This window comes from Halichoerus grypus, chromosome 15 (genome assembly GCF_964656455.1).
Source record: "Halichoerus grypus chromosome 15, mHalGry1.hap1.1, whole genome shotgun sequence".
Classification (NCBI taxonomy): Eukaryota; Metazoa; Chordata; class Mammalia; order Carnivora; family Phocidae; genus Halichoerus; species Halichoerus grypus.
Genome location: NC_135726.1, coordinates 26816221 through 26835103, shown reverse-complemented (window position 1 = coordinate 26835103; position 18883 = coordinate 26816221).

Here is an 18883-nt window from a genome sequence, read left to right as displayed (position 1 = left end):
AGAAGGGAGTTGTTCTGTTGGCTGGGTGGATCCATCCTGATTATCAAGAGGAAATTGGGCTGCACTCTACGATGAAGGTAAGAATTCTGGAATACAGGAGATCCGTTAGGTTGTCTCTTCGTACCATGCCCTGTGATTAAAGTCAATGGAAAGTTACAACCCAATTCAGGTAGGACTACTAATGGCCGTGACTCTTCAGGAATGAAGGTTTGGGTCACTCGGCCAGGTAGAGAACTATAACCATCTGAGGTGCTAACTGAAGACATGGAATGGGTAGTGGAAGAAGGGAGTTATAAATCCCCAATTACAGCCATATGACCAGGTGTAGAAATGAGGACTGTAATTGTCCTGAATATTCCTCATTTTGTTGTTTGTATGTTTGTATGTTTGCACACACACACTTGCATATTATATATTTTCTTCCCTTGTCTCCTTATCATCTAACATAAGATGAATTAATCATACCTAACTTTACATCACAGGATTTTAGTTACAGGATATCAAGGACAAGAGTGACCATCACCCAAGAACTTGGCATCCTCTCCTGGGGAAAGGGTCAGCATGTTTTTTGTGAAAACCGCAGGATAGTGGCATCACATTAAGTGGAAGCATGACTTTGTTACTGTCTTTATCCAGAGATGAAGTGTGGTTTAAGAACACAGGCATGGGTACGGAACTGACAAAGGGTGATCTTGACGATGGTTACTTCCTGTCAACCATGGCAAGGCCCAATTATGCAATCAATCATTAACTAGGTGTTGACGTGAAGGTATTTTGCAGATGTGATTAACATCTACAATCAGATTCTAAGGCAATTATCTTCTATAATCAGAGTGGGCCTCATCCAATTCACTGAAAGGTCTGAAGAGCAAAAGGGAGGTTTCCCTGAGGAAGAAGCAGTCCAGCCCACAGCCTGCAAGGGAGCTTCTGCAGTCTCCAGCCTGCCGGCCTGCCCTAGGACTTGAGACTTGCCTGGCCAGCCTCTGCAATCACGTAAGCCCATTCCGTGGTATAAACGAACGATGAGCTCATCTTCTACAGGTTCTGTTTCTCTGGCAGAACGCTGACTGATACAGGGTCCCGGCTTGGAGATGAGGGTCCAGCTCCTCATCCTGGGGTGCCGGGCTGGCCAATGGGAGGCTGCTTCTGGGACGGCTGTGTCACGCATTCAGAAGAGGGTGCACCTCTGGCTGTGCTTCGGACCAAATGCCTGTGGGGGAGGCTCCAGGGGAGGCTTTGCTCTGTGCCTTGTAAAGGTCTCCCGTCCTGGGGAGGGGGCTAGGTCAGCTTGCAGGAAGGAAGGGGTGAGGCCGGAAGTGGTGGGGTATCAATGGCACGAGGACCTGGGGAGTGGGTCGGGGAAGGCTGTCTCTGATGTGGTGACATCCAAGAGTAGCTTTGCTCACAGCATTCTCCGTGGCCTAGCCACGGGAGCAAATTCTCTGATGCCCACTGAATTTGTCCATGCCTAAGCGTGAAGGTGCTTGTGGTCCCCCGTCCACACAGCTGGCTGAAGAACACACGGGCAGGCACATGTACCCCACATTCAACACTCAACAGTTCTGTACTGAGGACCCACCTGGTGCTGGCTGTTCCCTGCCCTCAGGGAGCTTATGTCCTGGTGGGATGACAGACACCATGCAAGGGAACAAGTGGACATAAAATGAGAAGGACTAGCAGGGAGAAACGTAGACAAGAGAGAGAATAATGGGTTGGGGGACATTTTAGATAGCAGTGGGTTTGGGGCAGGGCGAGTAGTTAGACAGTGGTCAGGGAAGACCTCTGAGGAGGCGACACCTGAAGGAGGAGCTGAAGCAAACCCAGCAAAGACTGGGGAAGAGCCTTCCAAGTAGTGCAAAGGCCCTGAGGTAGGAAGAGGCTCGGCATAGCCAACGTCTTGGAAGGTAGCTGAAGGGGAACGGTGGGCGATAAGATCCGGAGGTAGGTGGAGCGAGGTCACATAGGGCCTCGCAGCCACTGTAAGGAATGCGGGTTTTCGTCAAAGTGAGATGAGAGCCATTGGAGGAGCCATAAGAAGGGGTCGGGGTGGGGAGGCTCATTCTTGAAGGAGCTGGAGTTTAATGAAGGAAGAGGGAGGAAAAATGAAAGCCTGCCAGGAAATCGCAAATCCAGAGCCAGAGCAAGAAGGTGGCGCAAAGCCGGCGAGGGGATGGTGGAGACTGGCGATGACACAGGGCAGGATTAGGGGATGTGGGGTCAGCGAGGGTAAGGCTGACTGGGGCGACCACAGGGAAGGCGGTGGTGTGTTCTTACGGGGGTTGGCCTGTGAGGGGAAGCTCTTTGTAGCGGTGAGGCCAGAGGGGTCATCCCCTGGAAGGGCAGAGTGCGTGGGGACAGGAGAGCTGGTTTGAGCCCCAGCCACGGGGCCCTGGGGAAGTTGCACCCCACTCTGAGCTCCCGCTTCCTCACCTATAACGCAGAGCCCTGGGGCATATAAAGCCTGCTCTGCCCACCACACGGGGCGCATGAGGCTCAAAATAATGCAGTGTTTTCCAAAGGTGCCAAGAGTGACCTGGAAGGGGCGTGCAGAACAAATCTAGAGGGTCCATGGTGGAACCCTTTATTTTAATAACCATGTTATTTTTAAATGGTTTAGATGCGTGTATTTTTCCACTTAAAGTGAGAATACAAAGGCCCCTTTAAAAAATGCATTTAAGTAAAAAAGCAAGTCAGTTTAAAAGGTTAGGTAAGGGGCGCCTGGGTGGCTCAGTTGGTTAAGCTACTGCCTTCGGCTCAGGTCATGATCCTGGAGTCCCTGGATCGAGTCCCGCATCGGGCTCCCAGCTCAGCGAGGAGCCTGCTTCTCCCTCTAACCCTCCCCCTCTCATGTACTCTCTCATTCTTGCTCTCTAATAAATAAATAAATCTTAAAAAAAAAAAAGGTTAGGTAAATAATAGACAAAACAAAGCACATGCGGTTTTAAGGCATTTAAAATAGCTTAATAAAGAATTTGCTCACGGTATAAAAAAATAAAAGCACACGCAGAGAAGACAGAAATCCTGACAGTAGTTCTCGAATGATCGAGGTTTAGGAAACACTCTACGCCAAAAATTTTGGGAACGTAGAGCCCATGAAAATGTTTTTTTAAAAAAGACACGAGGAGCAGCGCATCTGTTTGTGTTTTGGGGGGTTTCCTGGGGGGGTGCGAGGACAGGTGCGGGCTGACGTAGCTAGGGTCACAGCGGAGGGGGCCGGTGTGCGCGCGCGGGGGGGCGTGTCTGCGCACGCGTGCACACGGGGTTGTCTGCGCGTGCGTTGCTTTCTCGGAGCAGGTGCGGGGATATGGGCGCCTCAGGTGTGTGCTGTGAACAGTGACACGACCCCCTCCCCAGCCCCCTGCTCTACCCCGTGGGACTGGGGGGCAGGACGCCTGCAGCCGGGTGGTCACCAGCCACCAGGGGGGCAGCGGATGGCTGGGCAGCGGCCTTCTTTGGCCTGTTCCTCAACCCAGAGCCTCAGATCTTCGGGGCCTCTGCACCACAGGCCGCGTCCGCTCTGAGCCTGGCCCTGGAGGCCATCTGAAGGCTTCCTCTAACCCCTCTCCACCTCCCCCGACTTCCCCCAGGCCTCTGCCCATTGCCCCTGGCTGAGGGTTTCTGGAAAGCCTAGGATGCAGTAAGTGGGGTGTTGGTTGTAGGGCGGGTTAGGACCCGCGGGCAACCTCCGGTGGGCTCATGGGGGCTTGGGAGAAGGGACCCAACTGGCCTGGAGCCCTGGGGTTCTGGCACCTGGCCCTCTGGGAGCACAGCCAGCCTGGGGACAGCAGCACCATTTAACAAAAATCCCAACTCCTCAGATTCATCCTCTCTGCAAATACTTCCCGAAGCCCTGCTGGGTGCTCGGCACTCCCCTTCCGGTGATGGGCGGCTCCCTCCGCCCCGGCCTGCGGAAGGCTGGCTGGAGCCGAGAACATTCGTGGGCAGTAGCTTTCCTGTCTCCTGGAGCCAGCAGTGGGCCAGGCCTGCACCAAGCAACACCTCCTGAATTCTCAGGGCGACCCTCGGAGAAGGCGGAGGCTCTGAGGGCTCACGTGGCTTATCCAAGTCCCACTGCCAGTGAGCAGCCCATGCTGGGAGCCTCACGGAGCTGGTTCTCATTAGGAAGTCCTTCCTTTTCCTTAGAGAACCCCAGACACGGCGGCCTGCTCTCGGCCTAATGCGCCTTATGTGGGACCAAACACGAGGAGCCCTGCAGTCCCCTGCATCTCGGGAGGTACCATTACTTCCCCATTCTTGCCCCGACCCCAACCCCAGGTGAGCACGTTAACAATCCAGGGCGGGCAGCCTCAACAACACAATCTGGTTACAAATATCCCGTCCAGACCATGCTCTGGGGCTGTTGTCCTTACCTGCTTTATGGACGTGGGATCCTATTACATGCTTCTCTCCCCCAGTGACACTGGTCAGCTGAGTAATGTCCCCCCACCACCCCCAAAGTATGCCTGTCCTGATCCCTGGAACCTGTGAATGTTATTTTATATGGCAAAAAAAAAATATTTTTCTTTTTTTTTGCAGACGTAATTAAGTTCATGATTTGAGATGAGGGGATTATCCTGGATTAGCCGGATGGCTCCTAAATATCCTCTCTGAGAAGCAGAAGGAGATGTGACACACAGATGGAGAGGAGAAGGCCATGTGAACACGGAGGCAGAGACGGGAGAGGTGTGGCCACAAGCCAAGGCGTTCTAGCAGCCGCCAGAAGCTGGAAGAGGCGAGGAGTGGGATCACCCTAGAGCCTCGGCAGGGAGTGCAGCCCCGCGGACGCCGGGTGCCAGCCCAGGGCTGCTGATTTGGGACGGCTGGCCTCCAGAACTGTGAGCAGATACATTTCTGTTGTTTTAAGCCATCGAGTTAGTGGGAATTCGTTATAGCAGCCACAGGAAGCTAATCCGGGCACCAGATGTTAGCAAACCATCACCCTGATCACCATCATAAAGATCATAAAACGGTCATTTTTAAGTGGCAGGATACAGAATGGCATGTGTAAGAGGAACCTGTTTTTGTAAAAAATTGGCGTGTGTGTGTGTGTGTGTGTGTGTGTATCCACGCAGCCACAGAAAAATAGTGGGGAGAAATGGGAAGACAGACATGCTCATTACCCAGCAAGACTTCCTTCCAGCAATTTAAACTTAGGACATAATTCAGGCTGTACGTGACGGCGTGCATACAATACAGTCCAGTGTGGTTCAATTAATCATATTGCAGCTGCTGAGTAGAGCACTATACAAATTTTGTTTTTGAGAGAGAGAGAGAGAGAGCGTGCACGCATAAGCAGGGGAGGGGGAGCAGAAGGAGAAAGAGAATCTCAGGCGGACTCCCCGCTGAGCACGAAGGCCGACTCCACTTGGGGCTCAATCCCATGACCCTGAGATCATGACCTGAGCAGAAATCAAGAGTCAGACGCTCAAGTGACTGAGCCACCCAGGCGTCCTGAACACTATACAAATTTTTAAACAAAGATCTTGTATAAATGTACTTATTTCTACAGAGATAAAGAAAAGGCTGTAAGTAAGATGGCAAGTAAAAAAGGCTGTTATAAAAATATGATCTCATTTAAAAATAATAATCACCTAGATATAAGGAAAAGTGTTTGAAGGGACATAGACCAAGGTGCAAACAGCAGTTGCCACCAGAGAAGTGGATGGGATCATGAATACTGTCAAGTTTTCCTTTACTTTGCTTGTCTGAATTATTTTCTACAATGAGCATGAATTATAATAAAGAAAAATATATAATCAAAGAAAAAAATTTATAGGGAGGGGGAAAAAGCCAGGCTGAAATACTATGTGAGGACAGAAGAGGTGAGAAAGAATTTGGGGAGCTCAGGCTAAGAAATCCAGGGAGGCTTCCTGGAAGAGGTGCCACTGGAGCTGGGAAGGGAGGCGTGGTGGGAGTGGAGGAAGACATGGGCTGGTCGGCGGAGCCAGTTGACTAGATTTCAGGTTCCTAGTCAGTGGTGTGCTGGCAGAGGCTGAAGAATCAGTTCTTGGGGGGCAGAGCAGAAAGCCTGATATGTAGCCTCTGCCAGTTTCTGGGGTATAAATACTCCCACCACGGCCGATTTCACGCTCCCAGCATGATGTCACTGAATGCCAAGTTGGCAAGAGATGTACCATAGCACAGCGTTATATAGTGATTTCACCTCTACCGATCCAGTGGATGTCAATACCCCAAGGACGTCTTTAGTAGTAAAAGAATTCGGAAGTGATGTTTTGAGTTAAATTTTTTTTTTTTTTTTTTAAAGATTTTATTTATTTGACGGAGAGAGAGACAGCGAGAACAGGAACACAAGCAGGGGGAGTGGGAGAGGGAGAAGCAGGCTTTCCGCCGAGCAGGGAGCCCGATGTGGGACTCGATCCCGGGACCCTGGGATCATGACCTGAGCCGAAGGCAGACGCTTAACGACTGAGCCCCCCAGGCGCCCAAGTTAAATTTGTTTTTAATATCATTTATATCATTTAATTTTTAATAATAGCTGTATTTAATAACTGGCTTGCAGAATTCCTAAAAATTTAACAGTTGACTCCCGCGAGTTGATCGGGTTCCCCCTTCACTCCGTGAAGCTGCCTCTGGGAGAGTGAGGAGCTCCAAGCCTGAGATCCCCCTGGAGCTGAACTGTGACAATGACCAAGCGTGCATTTCCTCAGGTCACTGACCAGCAGCAAGAATGTCAGCCTCTCCCTCAGTCCTTAGTTGCTAACAGGCCACGGGCTCCTCATGTCCTTCCAGTGAAGGGGAAGGCCCCCCCTTGCAGCCTAGGTGAGGCCTTCCTGCCCCAGCTGGCTGACCCTTTGTCTGCCTCTCTTTTGAACCTAGAGGCCTCCACCAGCTCTGTCCCTGGGAGGGGTCATCACAACCATCCCCTATCACCCAGGCTGGGACTCTTCCCATGAGAGTGAGGGGACTGGGCCACAGCTGCTTCCAATCCATGCTCCCTCCAGGGCTGGGGGTGCAGGTCCTGCCACCCCAAATCCTCGGTCACAGAGTCCCCCACACTGGAGCAAATGATGAAGTCAGTCCTCACTCTTGCCTCAGCCCCCCAGCCTAATGCCTACATACTTCTTCCCCTCTTCGTGGTCAACACTGACTCTTAGGAAGGGAATTTATTAGCTAGTTCTTGCTATCGTGTAGTTGACTAATAGGGCAAAGTCAATGGGAACCCCCTATTAGAATGGGATACATTCATCTTGGGCACAAAATCTAAGAAGGCAGAGAAATCGGGTAGTCAAGATAAATACTTTAATGAAATAGTTTTAGAAATCAGAATTAGGGAATCAAAGAGATATTTGTACGCACATCTTCATAGCAGCATTATTCACAAGATAAAGAAGGCAACAGCCAAAAGGTGGAAGCAACCCAAATGTCCATCAATGGATCAAAGGATCAACAAAATGTGGTATATATGTACAGTGTTATATTAGTTTCAGGTGCACAATAGAGTGATTCAACAATTCCATACATTACTCGGTGCTCATCATGATAAGTGTCCTCTTAATACCCTTCACCTATTTCACCCGTCCCCCCACTCACCTCCCCTCTGGTAACCCCCAATTTGTTCTCTGTAGTTTCTTTTTTTTTTTTTTAAAGATTTTATTTATTTGACAGAGAGAGACACAGAGAAGGAACACAAGCAGGGGGAGTGGGAGAGGGAGAAGCAGGCTTCCCGCTGAGCAGGGAGCCCAATGCAGGGCTCGATCCCAGGACCCTGGGGTCATGACCTGAGCCGAAGGCAGACGCTTAACGACTGAGCCACCCAGGCGCCCCTGTTCTCTATAGTTTCTTGATTTATCTTTTTTTTTCCTTTGTTCATTTGTTTCTTAAATTCCACCTATGAGTGAAATCATATGGTATTTGTCTTTCTCTGACTGACTTATTTCACTTAGCATTATATCCCCTAGACCCAGCCATGTTGTTGCAAATGGCAAGATTTCATTCTTTTTTTTTTTATGGCTGAGTAATATTCTAGTGTGTGTGTGTGTATAAAATGGAATATTATTCAGCCGTAAGAAGGAGGGAAACTCTGATCTCAGGTACAACATGGATGAACCCTGATGACACTGTGCTACGTGAAATAAGCCAGTTGCAAAAGGACAAATACTGTATGCTTTCTCTTACATGAGTTTCCTAGAATAGTCAAACTCCTAGAGACAGAACGTGGAATGGGGGCCTCCAGGGCCCGAGGGAGGGAGGAATGGGGAGTTAGTGTTTCATGGGGACAGAGTTTCAGTTCCAGTTAGTTATACTGGAATTTTAAAAATGAATTAATTAGCATTTAAAAAACCCACCATGTTCATGGCGGCGTGTCAAAGGGACATGGGTGCCAACTGAAGGAAATCCCTGTGGCCAAATATGGGGCAATTTTAGCAAGAACAACAAAAAATAAAGTAGTATTGGATGATAACCCAAAGTATGAAATAAGTATCCGCGAGTCCACAGAGATATAAATAAATGATTGAATAAATTAGTGAATGAGGGAGAAGAGAGAAATCTCCCATGCAGAAGAATTCCAAATAAATTAGGCAGATGCTCTGCCCTAAAGGAAGAGAGCTGCTTTTGGTGATTTTTACACCGTGTACAGTACAGAAAGCAGGAAAGTGACTTTATGGGGGAGAAACCTGGAAAGTACCACCTCAGCTAGGTGGTCAAGGTCAGCAGCCACGGGCGCCCAAGTCCCGTCCGTCATATGCACCCTTGCAAAGTGATGAAAGGACACTCTGCCTCGGTGATGTCCCGACAACCCATTCCTCCAGATCCCAGCAGGGGGCATCCTACCGTGTACCTGAGCAGCGCTCCTCCAAACTGTCAGGATCTTCAAAAGGAGGGCCGAAGAAACTGTCACTGTCAACAGGAGCCTAACGAGACATGACAAGCAAATGCAATGTGGTGTTCTGGATGGGATCCTGGAACAGGAAAAGGACATGAGGTGAAAGCTAAGGACACCTGGATAGCTATGGACTTTAGTTCATAAATTCATTGTCTCATTAATTGTAACAAAGTTACCTTACTAATGATGCGAGATGTTAATATGAGGGGAAAGCAGGTGCCATAGGGGAACTCTCTGTCCTATTGTTCTATTTTGTAGTCAATCTAAAGTCTAGGGGCGCCTGGGTGGCTCAGTCGGTTAAGCATCTGCCGTCAGCTCAGGTCATGTCCTGGGGTCCTGGGATGGAGTCCCACTTGGGCTCCCTGCTCATCGGGGAATCTGCTTCTCCCTCTCCCTCTCCCCTGACTCGTGCTCTCTCTCGCTCACTCACTCTCTCTCAAATAAATAAATAAAATCTTTTTTAAAAAATAAAAATAAAATTAAAAAGTAGAGTCTGTTAAAAAATTCAACACAGGCTTTGCATTCCCCTCCATGACCTGGCTCTTCAGGTTAGCATGACAAAGCAGAAAGGACAGGCCAGGTGATCCTGCGCCCCTCCCTGCCCCAGGGACCCCCTTCCCCAGGAGCCACACCTCTCCAGGGTGAGGGGCCTGGGAGCCGCCATGCTCTGAATGTCCTTGTCCTCTGCATGTTTCTCAGATTCTGGGCGTCAGGGAACAAAGGGACAGTGTGTCCCGCTGGCTGGCCTACCAGCCCCGGAGTCCAACCCTGAGTTTGAATCCTGACTTTACATCCCCACGTGCCCTGGAGCACATTAACTTCTCTCTGCTTCATTTTGTAACCTGTGAAGCAGGAGTGATCGAGGCCCTTCCGAGAGTGGGTGTGAAGAGTGAATGAGATAGGAAACAAACCAAGAGTCCATGAAGGCTGAGGACCAAAGCCGATGTTGTCTAGCCATACTGTGGGCTACCATCCAACCACATAACGGAACGAAGCACCTGATGCATGCTACAACAGGGACCAAGAAAGCATTATGCGATGTGCAAAAAGCCAGACACAAAGGTCATCATATTGTAGGATTCCATTTCTATAAAATGTCCAGAGTATGCAAAGCCATAGAAACAAAGCCGATCTGTGGGGGGAGGGCGAAAGGAGGAATGCCTCACGGGTATGGTGCGAATGTTCTGGAATTTGGTGATTGTATGACATTGCGAAAGTACTGAATGTTGCTGAACTGAACACTTTAAAATAATAAGTCTTGGGGGCGCCTGCGTGGCTCAGTTGTTAAGCGTCTGCCTTCGGCTCAGGTCATGATCCCAGGGTCCTGGGATCGAGCCCCGCATCGGGCTTCTCGCTCAGCGGGAAGCCTGCTTCTCCCTCTCCCACTCCCCCTGCTTGTGTTCCCTCTCTCGCTGTGTCTCTCTCTGTCAAATAAAATCTTAAAAAATAAATAAATAATAAGTCTTAAGGTATGTGTATTTTACCGCAACAAAAAAAGGAAGAAAAAGGGTCAAATGAGATAATGCAAAAAGCATATGGCTCAAAAATATAGCTGATGTGATGGTGATGGTGAACGTGATGATGGTGACAATGACATTTTGAAAGTCTAAGAGGCAGGGATAGGCATTTCTGGGTTTTGTTTGGTTTTATTTGTTTTGTTCTGCTTTTTAACCTTGATCCCGTGACCTCTCCTCCTGGGCCAGGCCCCCCGCACCCGCTGCCCGGGCAGAGGGCCAGGCCTCCCTCCTCTTGGCAGGCATGGCCACTGACCACCAGTAGCCCAGCCAGGGGCACCCGCGGTCACTGCCCTGCGAGGCCTCGGGAGCAGCACAGAAATAGCGGACACGAGGACCAGCCTGCCAGGAAGCCCTCACCCCCGCCCCTGCCGCTTCTTGGGAAATGGAGCCCATTAATAAGGCTCCCCCAGCCAGATGGGGGGTGTTGAGAGGCCTGGCAAAACCAGTGCCCTCCATCCCCTGCCCTGGCGAGGCCAGTGGGCACACACCAGCTCAGCTGAGGGGAGCCTCGGCAATGACTGTGGCTATGAACCCCCGAGGGCTGGGTGCCCTGGGCGGGGTGGGGGGAGACAGGCCAAGTGGGCTGCGCCTTGGGCATCAGTGAGATTCACCCCACTCTGTGAGCGGGAGCACAACATGGGGCTGAGGAGGGACCCACCCAAGAGGGTCTCCCTCTGGGGACAGCATCCTGCCACATCCCCATAGCCCTGGCTTCCTGCCCAGGAGCTCCGAGGAAGAGGAACTGACCATTTGGTGTTTTGCCAAGGGGAATTCTTGGCTCCAGCTGTGGGTAACATACCGTATGTTGTAATGTTTTTAAAAATAACACATTTGGGGCACCTGGGTGCCTCAGTCATTAAGCATCTGCCTTTGGCTCAGGTCATGATCCCAGGGTCCTGGGATCGAGCCCCGCATCAGGCTCCCCGCCCAGCGGGAAGCCTGCTTCTCCCTCTCCCACTCCCCCTGCTTGTGTTCCCTCTCTCGCTGTGTCTCTCTCTGTCAAATAAATAAATAAAATCTTAAAAAAAGTAACACATTCATGTGACTCAAAGTTCAAAAGGCACAGAAGTCACCTACCCTTTCTTCCAGACACCCGACTCCTCCCAGAGGAGGCCCATACTTTCAGCATCTCGTGTACCGACCCAGAGCTACTATGCGCAAATCAAGCGAAAGCCTGTATCTAGGACTCTCTATGGGGTCCACTCCCTTTATCTCCTTGAATGCAAAGGGCTGCAGTCAACACTTTCCCATTTTACAGATGAGAAAACTGAGGCTCAGAGAGAGCTAGTGACCAGTCCGTGGTGACACAGTGAATGTGTCAGGGGCCTGCTAGATCCCATCCCTGACTCCCAGTGCATGCCCTCACCACCCCCTCACTCGGGCCTGGGGCCTCGGGTGTAAGTCCCGGCTCCAAAGGCCACCACCTGTATCATCTAGGAAAGCTCGCTGCACCTCTCTGACCTCGGACCCCTGCCTAGGAATTGGAGGCATCAGATGGTGGTTGCTTACAGAGTGATTGTGAGGATGGAATGAGGCATGTGAAGAGCTCAGCACAGCACCTGCCATTTCATACTCCATTCAGTAAGCATTTGTGGGCCTACTATGCGCCAAGCACCTACTATGTGAGGACCCAGCGCAGCCGTGATCCTGGCTCAAGGAGCTCACGGTCTAGCAGGCCCGTAAAAGAGCTCAGTGAACAGTGGCTATTATTACTCAGCAGATAGTCACATGGCCTTCTGGCTCCGGCCATGGAAGCGAGACCACACAGCAGGGCCTGAGACAGCAGCTGCTCCCACTAGAACGCGGGCCTGTGACAGGAAGGGCCAGGGGCTGTCTTGTTCTCCCATCTCTGCCTCCCTGCCCCGGACCATTTATTGCACAGATGCTCAGTAAATATTTGTTGAGTGAATGGTGCTGTGTGTCCAGTGACAGGCACAGTGAGGATCCATCGGGGAGGGAAGGGCAAGGATAGGTGGTCAAGGAAGGAGTCCTGTAGTGGGCAGGGCGGCAGCCAGCTGTAAAGGCCGAGACCTTGGCATGCGGAGCCAGGGTCATTATCAGCCTGGTTCCTGTTACTAGCTTAGGACGCGAGGCAGGTCCACACTCCACTCCCTGTGTGTCCCCAGGCCTCCTGCCCCCTGGACCCAGGCTCCCCAGACCTCCCAACCTGCACCACGACCGACCTCCTCCTCCTCCTCCACCTCCCCACAGATGAGCTCACCCCAAGTGGATCCTGCTTGACCCAGGTGAGGGCTGGCTTCTCCTGCCCTGGGTTCACTGGTCTATAGGGCTCCTGGGGGCCACTGTGATGGTCAGCGTCCAGTGTGGGCCTGGGCACGGCAGGCACTCACTCAGACTTGCTCCCCTCCCGCCTGGGAGCCAAGGACAGGGAAGCCCAGGTGCAGGAGTGGTCCAGACACCCAGAAAACTCTGATTCCAGGCAGCTGTCCCAGGAAGGAAAACTTGAAGGGTGCCAGCCAGAGGACCTGGAGTTACGCTCCCGGAGAGCACCTTGCCTCATCCTGCCTCCCGAGACAGGCTGCGGGTGATGGACAGGGTTTGGGAACCTCCAAGGAAGGCAGAAGTGCTGGGGAGAGGGCGGGTCAATGTCCCAAGACCTGAACGTGCAGGTTGGGGGTGAAGAGCGAGCCCAGGCTGGGGAGGCCCTTTCAGCCAGCAACGCTTCCCTCTCTGGGCCTCAGCCTCTTGCTCAATACAGTAAGGGCATAGGGGGGCTGAATGCAATGATCTCTGATTGAGGATACCAATGGTTGAGACCCAGGACTGTAGATTCAGTTTGTATTTTTGGGGAGGAGGTATCCCAGCAGGGGCTGGGTGAGGCTGGCCTTAGCATGGTCTGGTTCAGGGGCTGCCATTTGACTGGGATCGCGGGGCTCCTGTGGGTCAGGATCAAGAAGCTAGCTTCTGGCCGGGATCTCTGGCCAGGGTCAGGGCTCAGGGCTCTCTCTGTGTCCCCTGCGCATAGCCATCTGACTTACACCAGAGTATGGCCCAGTCCCCCCGCCCCACCCTGAAGAAGCTGAGCTATGGCCAAGGCTGGGGGTGGCTGTAGGGGGCTGGGGCTGGGCCTGCAGCCCCTCACCACTGCCCTCCCTCCTAGTGAACCAGGAGATCACCAAGGTGGCCCAGACAGCCTTCCAGTGAACCGGCTACCCAGATATCAAGGGTGAGAGGCCATGAGGATCCTTGGCCAAGTCAGATGTGCTCTGTTCAAGTAAGTGAGGCCTGAGGTGTGAACAGGCTGGCCACTGGGGTCGTGGGGAGTAGCCTGATACTTGCTCCCAGCCCACAGAGAGAACCCAGGCCTCTGCACCTGACTTGGTTCTGGGAGTAGAAGCCTGATACCCCTGTCCAGCCCCCAGCCATGCTTCTTCAATCTACCCTAACCTTACATGCCCCTCGGGGATATCCTGGAGTGTATCAACCTCTCCAATAGCCCCAGTAAGATTCAGGCCTTGGAAGGGCCCTTTTCCACTGCCTTAGGCAGATGAGGGTCTTACTTTTGGTAAAGGGAGGCAGGGTAACAAGATCTCTTGGCAAAATGGGTCTCCTGACTCTCCAAGGGCTGAGGCATGCTAGGGACCAGGAACCTTTACAAATGATGTCTCAGTTTATCTTCATCACATCCCGCTGATAGCCCTGCTCACCGAACAAGAAGGAAGGAACTCAAAGAGGTCAAGCAGCTTGGAGGTCACTCGGAGACAGACAGCAACAGGCTCAGGCTGGGTGCATGTCTGTGTGTCTATCTTGAGGCCCAAGGGGTGGGGAAGACACTATTCAGAAACCTTACCTCTACCCTAAAACCGACCTCCTCCTCCTCCTCCTCCACCTCCCCACAGATGAGCTCACCCCAAGTGGATCCTGCTTGACCCAGATAATCTGATGTTGGAGTCGGTGTAAACGTCTTGCAGCCACTAGGGGGTGCTGGCAATGCTGGAATGTGGCTTTACCTTTCTTGAGAAAAGCACCAGCCTGCTAGGGTTTGGAGTGAGGGTATCCTCGATCCAGCCCCTCATGCCCTGTGGGACCTTGGTCTTCAGTTTCCCCTTCTGTAAAAATGAGGATAAAGCCATCCTAGACCTATGTCACAAGAGGTGACAGATGGCAGATGTGCCCATGAAAGTTCAAAGAAATATTATCCTTAATAAATCACCAATAATTCACTAAGGCCAGATTGTCATAGAATAAATTTCATTCATATACAACTGTTACCCAAAACAGACATGGGTGGAGTAGAGTTAATATTTGATTGGCCATGATTGACTTTAGGTGGAGCTGAATAATGGGGACAGTGAGAATTCTTTGTATCACTCTCTCAAGAAGGAATAGGACAGAACAGAGAGGGAAGACAGTAGATATGTCTGGACTCTGGCTTCTGGGCACAGTATAGCACAGTGGCTTAAAATACAGGATTTGGGGGGCGCCTGGGTGGCTCAGTTGGTCAAGTGTCTGCCTTCGGCTCAGGTCGTGATCCCAGAGTCCTGGGATGGAGCCCCGCGTCGGGCTCCTTGCTCAGCGGGGAGCCTGCTTCTCCCTCTCCTTCTGTCTTCCACTCCCCCTGCTTGTACACTCTCTCTCTCTCTGTCAAATAAATAAATAAAATCTTTTTTAAAAATACAGGATTTGGGCTGGGACAGACTCAGGATTAAATCCCAGTTCCATGGAGGCCACGTAAGCTCTCTGAGCCGTTTCCATCTGTGTTCAGTGGGTGCAACAATGGTGAGCACCTCGTGGGGTGGTTGCGAGGATCAAAGTGGGAAATGCAAACAGACCCTCAGTGCGGTGCCCGGCACCCAGTAGATGCTTGGTGCACGATAGCTATTTCCTTGTGTCATGTTCTACAGGCTGAAGTCAGGCCCGTGGTGAGGGCTTGGGTGGGTCGAGAGGTATGAGAGTCTGAATGTGTCCCAGTGGCCTCCTGTCTCCCTGCCTCCGGTCTCTGCCCTCTGGTCTTTGCTTCCCAGGGGACCTCACTGGGAACCCATCTTTGATCATGCTCCTCGTGCCCACCCTGGAGACCCAAGGCCTGACTCCTCTTAAGAGTCCTAAGACTAACCTGCTTAGATTAGTCCTGCTCTTTTTCGGGAGCCCCCCATAGCCAACAGCAATGACAACTATTATAACAGCTACTGCTAAGCTCCTTCTAAGTGTGAGGCACTGAGCTAGATGCTTTATGTATTGCTTCATTCAGTGCTCATGACCAGTGCTCATGTCCAATCCTATGTTCATCATTTACACGCTGGGACACTGTTAGTAAGTGCCAGAGCTGGGTTTGAGCCCAGCCATGATGCCCTCAAAGACTGTACTCCATGCCCCTGCTGGATGGGCATTATCCAGGCCATAAGGCCTTGTGGGGTGCTGAAACTCCATGACCAACCCCAAGCTCAGAGAGCCCCAGCAAGAGGATGTCACTTTCAGTTACTCCTAGTTCCAAAGTTGACCTCAGGCGGGCTCCTTGAAGGTCGTAGGCTCCTTGGAGGTCATGGGCTTTGCCTGCTCTGCCCAGTGGCAGTGGTGTCCATAATCCACTTCCCGAAGTGAGGTTCCACTAAGAATCCATGACCCCCCCCCCCCCACCTTCAACAGAACTTTGCCCTTTCTGCATAAGCCCTCCCTCAGCTTTCTGGTCAATCCACTTCTCTACCCACAGCAATGATGTCTTTGGTCCTTCTCTACCATCCTGAAATTTCTAGCTGCCCCCTCCTGTCTATCTCCCAACTCTCTCCCCACAAACAGCCTTGCCCCCTACTTCCCAGTGGGTCAGGATCAAGAAGCTAGCAGATGGCCAACAGAACCTCTCCCTCATCTTCCTGTTCCCCATATCACTGACTCACCCATGTTCCCGTTGTTCTTTTCCTGCTCTTTTTTTTTTTTTTAAGATTTCATTTATTTTTTGACAGAGTGAGAGACAGCGAGAGAGGAACACAAGCAGGGGGAGTGGGAGAGAGAGAAACAGACCTCCCATGGAGCAGGAAGCCTGATGCAGGGCTCGATCCCAGGATCCTAGGATCATGACCTGAGCCGAAGGCAGATGCTTAATGACTGAGCCACCCAGGCGCCCCTTCTTCTCCTGTTCTAACAGAGGATGGTTCTTCCCTTCTGAACTGCAGACCAGCCCCTTCCAGCCTGTGAATTCAGCTCAGGAACATCTCTCTCCTTCCAACTATGCAGCTCAGAATCTTAGGCTTGCCCTTGACCTGCTCTTCCCCATCACTGAGTCCTGTCCATCTGTTTCCATCTCCTCCCTAGGCCAGGCTGCCATGCTCTCTTATGGGGACTGATCTATAGCTTCCTGCATCCTGACATCTTCCTGCATCCTGAAGTCCCCTACAATCTCTTGCCCACAGCAGCCTCAAGAAGCAAAACTGACCATTCACTTGCCTGCTGAAAACTCATCAAGGATAAAGAGTCTTAGGATACAGGGAAAACCATGGTCTCCAGGTTCCTGTATTATCTGGCCCTCATCTACTGCTCAACCTAGGTGTTTTGGACCTAGCATAATTGTTCAGGTCCAGGTCGTGTTCCATCAGCTCTGGAAAATTCTCAGTCACTGTCTCTCCCAATTACTGCCTCTCCCCTGTTTTATCTGTTCTTAACTTCCTGAATTTCCATTAGACTTATGTTGGACCCTCTCATTCCACCCCACATGTCTTAGCCGCTCTGCGTGTCTTAGTTGCTTTCCATATCTTTATTAGCTCAATGCTAAATTCTGAATCATTTCTGTAGATACCTCTTTCAATTCTCTCATTCTTTTTATACCTGTGTCTAATCCATTTACTTATTCACTGAGTTTTTCATTTTAATATCAATAATTTTTATTTCTAGAAATTCTATTGAGTTCATTTTCCAAGCTAACTTTTCTTTCTTTCTTTCTTTCTTTCTTTCTTTCTTTTTTTAATCCCTGGAGTCCTGTGATTTTATTATGGCTCTATTTCCTTAATCAGTGAAAAATTAGTTCCTTTGTAGTTTCTTCCAGGTGGTTCTATTCCATCAGCTCCTTGGGGTGCTTATCCTCTAATTGGTTGTGTTTTGCCAGCTCTCTCTTGTGGTAGACAGTTTCCTTATATGGCTTTTGATTTTCATTTTCATTTTCATTTTCATTTACTTGCAAGCTCTTCTTTACTGGAATTTGGTTGTCCTGTGGACAGACTGCTCTCTGAATTACCTACATTTCCTTAGAGGGTGGTTTTGCATTTATCTCTGCCAGGAACCCCAGAGTTGACTTTATTCATTAGTCTGGATGTTTTTCTAGGTTCCTTCCTCAGCTCAGGAAGTCCTACAGCATGTTGACAGTATAAATACATACTTTAACACTGCATGTGCATGAGCTGGAGTTTTCCATTTATATCCACACCCAGCCCCACCCCAACACTCCTTGTGGCTGCCTTGTTCACTTTCCTTTTCACGGAAGGGAGACGTCTTTATCCCACCTCCTCATCTTACTTCTTTCCCTCTGAGGGTGTTAAAACCCCAGGCCAGTGTGGTTTGAACCCACATCCTCATCCTTACCTCTCTGGGATACTTTACTTACAGTTTTAGCTCTCAGTTCTCTGCGTCTCCAGTACCTGAGACTATCCCTTTCTTTCTTTTGAGCTCGGCTATGTATTAAATAAAACATTTTGTTGTAATATAGCCATTGGTTCAGTTGTTTTTTGAGGAGAGATCTCCTTGAGCCCAGCCCAACAGTCCACAAATTGGAGGTCCTGCTGACCTGCCCAGGCCACCTTAGGCCACACTCCCCAGCTCCATCCCCTGCATTAGTCATGCTCCCTCCACAGGGCCTTTGCACGTGCTGTTGCCTCTGCCCTGAAAGCTTTCCCTATTGCTTTTGAGTCTGACTGTGACATAAAAGCTTTTTAGGAATCTGTGAACCAAGACTTTTATGGGCAGGAATGCTTCCAGAAGGCAGATTTAACAGGATCTCAACGGGCAGGGAGAGAGCTGTGGGAAAGTGTCCTGGCTGGGGGAATTTGGGGAGGGAAATGGATGGGACAACACTGATGGGACCTGAGGGGGGCTGGGGGAGCGGTACTCCTAGTGTGGCTGAGGGGAAGGGTTGTTTTGGGGTGTGAAGGGGTTGCAGGTCAGGTCAGGAGGTAGGTCGATATCATGTCTTAGAGTCTTAAAGGCCAGGAGGAAGCAGCAGAAATCACAGACGGCTTGGGGGTTGGGGTGGGGGAGAAGATGACATGGGGGAGCTGGTATGGGATGGCTGGATTGAGAGGCATGAAACCGAGCCCCTGCTAAAATGGGAGAGAGCAGGAACAGCCCTCCAGGATCAGCAGGGCCCACCCCTTCACTGTACATAGGGAGCTCCAGAGGCTGGAACCGGAAGGACACTTATTCAAGGTCATATGTCACATTCATACCAGAGTGAGGAGTTTGTGTCCCCGGTACTTGTACGTAAGCATGTATGTATGTATGTATGTACGTACGTCTGTATGTATTTTCAACAATATCTATTGATTTCTTACTCTGGGCCAGGCCCATATGGTTCCTG